The following is an 8,636-nucleotide window of genomic DNA, read 5'->3' as shown; positions in this document are numbered from 1 at the left end:
TCTCTCTCTCTCTCTCTCTCTCTCTCTCTCTCTTTCTCTCGTTATTACCGTGCCGACTGGAAAGCGAATTTTAGTGTCATTATTTTCGACGCTATGGCTTTGCTAAGAGGAGACACAGAAGAAAACTTTCGGAGTAGCCAATAGGGAGAACGGTGGACGGAGAGACCTTGTATCGGCTTAACTCGTGCAAATATTTACCAGCCGCGATGTAGAAAATTCGTAGTCAACGTTCTCATCCTTTACGTTATACGCTATTGTCGCTCGTTTTAGAAATCGTTTAAATTATTTATATTTATGCATTCGTTTTGAAAATGCAAACAATCTTCCATTCTTCCCGATTATAATAATAACCGTGCGTAAAGTACACGGAAATGGTCGTGTTCTTAAGCTTTTTTTTTAAACATTGAATGACAAAGACGTTAAAAATGTTACGTTTCGTGCGCACTTTTATATCAAAGTACGTTATTAAATAAATCTTTTATATATTTAATGGCATTGATAATCGATATATTTCTACGTTCGGTTGAAAGTTTCCTATATCATTTCCATATCGAATCCGTAAAAAGGAGTTTCCAAACTCCTCTTGTTTTATATTATATTTATTTTTGTTGTTGTCGAAATAAAAAGAACGTTATCCGTCGTGGGTAAGTATCTTGAAAGGCACATAGAGCGACAGCTGCGGACGCGAGCGTGCCTTTCTAGGTGCGCTCGGTGTAACTCTACAGAGCTCTACTGCATTCACCACGAGGCGCATGCATATGTGATGGAGGAGGAGCCGCTATCGTTGCCCGCCGCCAACGACGGCGACGACGACGAGGAGGACGAGGACGGCGTCATTGAACCTTCGGCGGGTTTCCTCTCGCTCGAGGGAAAAGCTCCAAAGCTTTAAGCCGAGCTGGACTACTCGGGTTGCGTCCTCGCTTAACCCTTTCAATGATCATCCCCCATCGTTCGTTTTTCTCTATGACAAATGTTTATTGAAAATTCTTTAGGAAATATTTTCCTGTTTCGTTGGAAGAAGAAAGGAAAGAAAAGAAAAATAAAAATAAAAGAGAAATCGATTTTCGGATAATCGTTAAAATTTTCCTTAGAGAGCAACTTTGTAAAGAGGGAGAGGAGAGGGAGAAGTAATTCAGCTCTGGATGCAAGCTGAATATATAATCAATTAATTAAAACTAATAACATGCTTGGCCCACTTTGCATCCATGGCTTTGCATATTCGTCTCGCTGGACTTTCTTACGACCTCACGACCTCACGTATACGCGGAGAGTAAGGTGATAAAAAGAAAAAAGAGAGTGTAATAAGCGTAAACTTTGAAAGAAAAGAATCATAGTTATATGCCCTATCTTATCCATACTTTCGAGAAGCGACTATATTATAATCATACCAACGTTTCGATCGATGCTATTAGAGAATAGCATCGCTATAAAACGATTCGTTTGCTCTTATTCTACTAGTTTACTTACGAAGAATATATAGAGACAGAAAGGAAAGTTTCGTATGTGGAAACTCACAGTGGTAGATGGATATATATAGTTACGTGTATATATGTGTGTACACAAGCATTGCTAGAGCGTGCAGCTTACACGACCAACGTGTTCACGCGAGTTCATCTTCGAGTGCGTACGTTTAATGCGATACCTACTAGAAGTAATTCGAGAAGCGAGCCCTTCGTTGCGGATAATCGAGCGAAGTATATATATCCACGTATAGGGTGGGCCAGTTATCGCCATCGTGTCTTATAAACCTCAAAAAAGTTTTCCAAAGTCGACCGTTTCGAAAGCAAAAAGAATTTCAAAATAAAATTTCGATTTTATTTCGAAAAGTCAACCGACTTCGATACGCGATAATTATTCAATCGTTCTCTGCGTAGTACGAACAATTTTCGAGAAATCGATCGACGGACTCGTCTTTTTTTCCTTTTCGGAAAATGATTTTGAAAAGCCGTTCGTTGTAGCCGATTAGCGAGTTCTTCGAAAAAAAGGAAGGAACGGCGAAGAGCAGAACCTCCCACGCAACGTATCCGCACACCTTGAACAGTCACCTTACTTACTCGACTCCTAATCGATTTTCCCATTACGCGAATCCAGGGAGCAGTTCGCGGAGGCGCACGCACACACGTACGTGAAGGGACATTTACGCGCGCGCGAACACGATCTCGCTCGCTTTCCGTCGTTCCGCGTGTCCAGCTCGCATTTCCGTCCACGAAGAAACGCTCTTTCTTCTCTCGTTCTCTTCGGAGCACCGCCCTACGCGTCCTCCTTTTTCTCCCTTTACTTTTCGAAAACGGCGAGTAATATCGATCGATCAAAACGAAATCAATTTTTTGGAAAATCGTATGATCTTTTTGACTAAATATCAATCAAAATTACGACAATAAAAATCGCGATAATATTCCACCTATATCGCCTTATTTTCGAACTAATATCGGTCTTTTCTCAGATATCGATCGAAAGTCACGGTAGAACGCTTCGAATTACACCGGTTGATTCTATGTGAAATACAGAGAGAGAGAGAGAGAGAGAGAGAGAGAGAGAGAGAGAGAGGGAGAGACACGTTTTCATCTGAGATAGCGAGAAGTCGAGCAACTTGGAAGTTCGCCAAGAGGGGCCTGGCCCTGTTGCTTTTCGACCGACTCCAACTAAGCTCGAACGTTAGAATATGCGATGAGATCGAAGAAAGCATTAACGTCTTATCCTCTTGGTAGAAATTCTCGAGCGATTCGTTGCGTCACGGTTACGTTGCTAGATCGATAGTTCGGATGATTCGACGAATAGTATTTCTATGGGCGACCACATGCGCCGTCCACGTTCACCAGTTGCATCCTCCGTGTTCGTTGGCCATTAGAAGGTAATTTGTAATAAGGAGTCTCTTATCGGCAAGAAAAAGACAAGGAGAGAGAAGAAACAAACAACTTGTATGAAAATAATACAAATAATTGTTTAAGAAACGTATTGTACAAATGGACGATTGATCTTTCCAAAAGGCTCGATCTCTCTCCCTCTCCCTCCCTCTCCGAATCAGTCCGTCTATCCATGTCTTTCTCATTTTCGCCGCGGTACATTTGATTTAAAGAGGCAAAGGTCCTTCGATTCCGACACGCCCGGTGTCGGAAGGTTTCTCAAAGATGGAAGGGACCGATGAGTGAACGAGAATGAGATGGAAGATGGTAAAGAAGAAAGGAGAGAATCAGGAAGAGCAGTTGGAGGGCGAGCAAAGAGTCGTAGTAGTGGGGGAGTCGTTGCACTCGGTTTTTTCCGGCTCGTGGGGGAGTCGGTGGGTGCGAGGCAAGGGTGCGTTGGATTCGGTTACTTGGTCTCACCCCTTGGACCCACCTCCGGAGTCGAGGCAACGAGCCAGGGAGCCCTGCACTCTCACCCTCCTTGGTCTCCCCACTACTTGCATCGGCACTACCACCACCATCGGCTCCACCACCACGACTACCACCACTACTACCACTACCTACTACTACCTACAACTTGCAGCAGCGCCGGCAACAGCCGTCGTCTCCTCTTTCTCTCTCTCTCTCTCTCTCTCTCTCTCTCTCTCTCTCTCTCTCTCTCTATCTTCGTCGCTCGCGCAATGTCCTCCGTCTCCCTTCCACGCGCCTCAGCAGCAGCGGTGTACTTCTCGTTTTTTTAACGAAGGATCCGCTCAATACCTCGGCTGTCATAACCTCCCGGCACCCTCCCAGCACTCTCCCAGGGTGGTGCTGGTCCGCGCACCTCTCTTTCTCTTTCTAGTTCACGCAAGCCTCCGCAGGGCCCACCTCCTTCTCCTCCTCCTCCTCCTCCTCCTCCTCCACCTCCTCCTCCTCCTTCTCTACCCTTCTCCTCTCGTCCATTCCTCTTCCCAGTTTTTAACGTTTCGTTCGACGTTTCCCTCTGGGTACTGCCGGAGAGAGAGAGAGCCAAGGGGGAAGTGCATTTCGTCGTTACTTTGTTTTACGTGCTTCCTCCCTCTTCTTCCTTCCTTTTACGTCTCGCGTATACCACAGCATCCTCCATTCCCTTCTCTCTTCTCCTCTCCTCTTCGCTCTTCTCTTCTCTTCTCTTCTCTTCTCTTCTCTTCTCTTCTCTTCTCTTCTCTTCTCTTCTCTTCTCTTCTCTTCTCCTCTTCTCCTCCTTTTCTATCCATCACCAATCAAAGCCGTTTCTCGTATATGCTTCTTGCTTTTTCGGTCTCGCACCCTCTTCTCGAATCACGATCTCTCTTCTCTACGAGGGTCACCGGTGCAGCGAGAGCCACCTCTCGATTGGTTCTCAATTTTTATCGATTCTCTGCGAGACTAACGAGAAAGACTCTCTTTATTTCTTTTTAAAATACGCTTGGGAGACGCCTCTACGCTGCTGCTCTTCCTCGCCGTCGTCCTCTCTTTGCTCGTCTTTTACTAAGAAATTTCTCGTAAAAATCATGGAGAAAAGGGGCTGCTACTGCTACCGCAGCAGCAGTAGCAGCAGCAATTGCGTATAAAATAATACAGTCCGATATCGTCGTAAAACTGTCCACGACGTTACACGTCATAAACTTCATCGTGAATTTCACAAATTATTTACATAAAGCGTTACCTTGTTTACGATCGTACAATGTAAACAAAGAAAGTAATGCACGTTATGCTCGTAAGATGCAAATATAAAGGCAATACTTCTCTTCATGAATATTTGTTATGTTTCTTAGATAAATCTGTTAGATTTACCAAGTCTCTCTCTTTCTTCCTATTTCTGTAATATATTGTAATTGATTTTTTAAGTAAATCTAACAGAGTTATATCCGAGGTACTTGTATTCCTGGTTGAATTTGACAAAAAAAAAAGGAATCGAAAGACCTTACGATTACGTTTATTCTATATTTATTTATTTTTTACATTTCACCCGGAAAGCCGTAAGAAAAAGAACGAATAAGAAACGCGTATCAAATATAAAACGTACTTTCTCGTATGTTATAAGAAAGAGAGGGAGAGAGAGAGAGAGAGAGAGAGAGAGAGAGAGAAAAAAGAACAAAGTAATGAGTCAAAGGGAGAATCAAAATGATCTTGGAGGTGTACGAAGTTGCAGAAAAATACACCTTTTCGAAGAGATCTTGGTCGAAACGGTGGAGGCGATAGAAGAACGGAGTCGCTCGAAAACGCTTAAATCCTGTTTGGAGGCTCTCGAAAATCCTGCGATAGAAGTAGCAGGCCTTCTTCCGTTCCTCCCAACCACCTCCACCCTCTTTCTCTCGGGGAAGCAACAGTTCGTTCCACGAGCATCCCCCGTGCTTCCCCGCACCTTCTCCGTGCTTTTAGCATCCTCCTTTCGCCACCCTAAACCACCGGTAGCATAGTGCACAGCTTTTGCCAACCCCCTTCGAATCTCCTACCTTCCTTCCTTCCTTTCTCTCTCTCTCTCTCTCTCTCTCTCGCTCGCTCGACTACTTTTCACACCCGTGCGACCATACTTTGGACGTCTACTAAATTTAGACTTCTCTTTCTTCCTCGTGACGCCTTTGCGACGATACTTTGAAATCATGTATTCGACGCGAGTCGTATTATTCTTCAGATCTTTTTGAACGATAATAATCTTCGATACGTTCTTAAATCGATTGTCGTCGGATTATTATCTCGTCTCGATTAAATCGACGTAATCGTTATCGAACGAAATGGATTTAGGAACGAAGTGAATCCCAGCAAAATTCGATGGACAATATTTTTACCGTCGAGTATCAACAGACCGAACAGTGTTGGGTTAGGTCTGGGTCATGCAAACGATAAACAAATATCGAAACGGGATTCGGTCACAGGGGGATGGAGTTTTAATTAATTTTTACTTAAAAATTTATGAAACGCGATCGGCCTGCTAATGGATTAAAAGTTTTCGCCACCGGGAATAATAATCTCGTTTTCGAACGCGACTCTACTCCTCCTCCAACGATCGAAAAGCGTCGCGTAAAACGCAAGAGGAATGCAACCCGGGGAAAAAGCAGTGGAACGGTAAAAACGAGTAGATTGAAAATATCGAAAGGCTGAGTTTGCTGAATTATTTCGTTTCCAACGATAATCAAGTTATGCTAACATTTATGAATTACAAAATTTAACAATATAGTATAACATTCTGATGATATTTCGACTTGCAAAGAAAAAGAAATACGGAGAGACGGCGGAGAGAGGCGAGCGAGGGAGGGAGAAAGAGAGAAAAGGATCCTGGGTGGAGATGCCTTTGGGAAACACGGTTCAAAGTAATTCAGTCTGCGGAGCGGGCGAAAAAGAGAAGGCCAAAAAAAGCTCCGTTTCTCATACGAACGCGTAGTAAGGCCTGTTTAGCGCCTAGTCTGTGTAACTTGCGAGACGACGCGTGTGCGCAGGTAACTCACGAAAAGGTGTATAGAGAGAGAGAGAGAGGGAGGGGAGGGTGAAGAGAGGGAGGGAGGGAGGGAGGGGGAGAGGAGAGGGAAGGTGTATTTCGTGTTGGGTCAGACGCAGCTCTCGGCGTTTCTCCACTCCACACACGCATCGCTACTCGTCCCTACTCCGACTCCTCTTGGTACTACTCCTTGATGGGCATGTGTGTTGTACACGCGTGAAACACCCCCGTCGTCTCGCTCGGTCGAAAAGCAGCACGGCGACGAAACGCATCAAAGAATCCATCAAATTAAAAACGCAATTATAAAACAGCGTCGTCGCCTCTCTTTGTCGAACAGCAAGTTTCTCTGGCAGCTCTACGAACGTGCTAGTCTACGTCACCGTCGCCGCCACTGCCTTCTCCAAGCCACCCTCCACCTTCTCACCCCCTTCTCGTGCCATACCCAAACCCTCGTTGCACCTCTCTCATCTCGACTCCACGTAGAGACGGGAGGATATGTCGCAACCCTCCGTCACCCACACCAACCCTTACCCCTGCTACTCGACCCTCCCTTGGTTCCTATTCCGAAAAAAAATCATATCGATCCCTACCCTCTCGCAACGCACACCCCCTCCTCTCTACCTACTTCTCATCCCTTTCGCTTACTACTTCTTTTCCGGCTGGCTCTCTCAATTAGGAAACGCTTCAAAAACGTTGCGCCCCACACAAGTAAGACAAGGAACAGCCGACTGGCTTGCGTCTGAAAAGACGCGAAAGAAAAAAGCCAACCCCTGTACTCCCTCCCTCTCTCTCTCTCTCTCTCTCTCTCTCTCTCTCTCTCACCTCCAGCTTTACATTTTTATTCTTTTCTCTCTTTTCCTCGCACCTCTCTCGACGCCTTCGACGTTTTGTCCTTCGCCGAGGGAACAAAAATATAACTCTTTCGCGGATCGAAAGAGTTACCGTCGAAGAGTGACCTATCGATTATTTACGAAAGACGTTCATAGAAGCGAGTTTCCACGAAAAAAAAGTTAACTCATCGTTTTGATCCAACTATTCGATAGAAAAAACTTGCTTCGTCTAGCATCGCTATTCAGTAGTAGTACGGTCTATAAGAACGACCGGCTAGAGCATGGAAGTGTGACAGGTGGTTACTTTCCTATTCTCCTGATGCGCTATTTCCAAGATACGTCGTTGCACCTACGAACGAATGCCTGACGAACGCTACAGAATAATTTAGTTGAGGTAACGCGAACACTACCGCTTTTCGATACGAAAAGCAACGCTTTAAAGAAGCAGAAGAAATAGAAGAAGAAGAAGAGAAGGGGGAGTGAGAGAGAAAAGACCAGAAAGAGAGTTAGCCCCTCCGTACTTGTATGAAAATTTAAAAGAGTTCCCGACTCGTAGGGTCGTCTCGGAAATCGACTATGACGTCTCCGAGGCTTCAACCCTCGAAATAAAACCGACCAGGCTTGCATCGAACTCGCGATGCCACCTAAAATCGTTGCGTAACACACAAAGGAGTAATCCAATCTCGAGGAGATTGAAAACGGTTCGTCCCTCTCTCTCTCTCTCTCTCTCTTTCTCTTTCTCCCACTCACTTCTCATCGATCGACCGGCTCTCCGCCTCTTTCTCTCTCTCTCTCTCTCTCTCTCTCTCTCTCTCTCAGTCATATATATCGAAGCTCTGTGTTAATTCTCCGTGAGGAATATAAATGGATGCGCGCGACGCTAAAACGTTCGGAGAAAGACTCGAAAGAACGAAGAAACCTACGCTAATTGATAATTAATCGGAAAAGAAAGAGAGGGTAGTAAAGAAGAAGTTTAGTAGAAGTGGTAATAGTAGTCTCGATCGCTCGGTGGGGATGACTACCACTCCCTTCTCGATTTTTTTCACCGGCCAGTCTTCTATTGATCGGATATTCAAAAATTTCAGAAACGAGAAGAGATAGAAAAAAGTTTCGAGTGTGGGTAAGGAAGACGGGAGGAGCGAGAGCGAGAAGGAGAGCGAGAGCGAGAGAGAGAGAGAGAGAGAGAGAGAGAGAGAGAGAAAAAGCGCGAGAGAGAGGAGAAGAAACGGCCGGTAGGGGTGATGGTAAAGGTGGTAGTAGTAGCAGCGGCGATGCTGCTGGTGGTGGTGGAGATGGTAGTGGTGGTGGTGGTGGTGGTGGCGATGGTGGCGGTGGTGGTGGGTGCCACGACCCTCCGCTTCCTGCAGGGGGTTAACTACCACCACCGAAGCATCGCCAAAGACGCGCTTTTCTTTTTGTTTCTTTTACTAGTCGTTTTTTGTTTCTTTCCCCGCCGACCGGCGCTAC

This window comes from Vespula pensylvanica, chromosome 18 (assembly GCF_014466175.1).
Source record: "Vespula pensylvanica isolate Volc-1 chromosome 18, ASM1446617v1, whole genome shotgun sequence".
NCBI lineage: Eukaryota > Metazoa > Arthropoda > Insecta > Hymenoptera > Vespidae > Vespula > Vespula pensylvanica.
The sequence above is the reverse complement of the archived record's forward strand: the minus strand, read 5'-3'. Positions refer to the sequence as shown.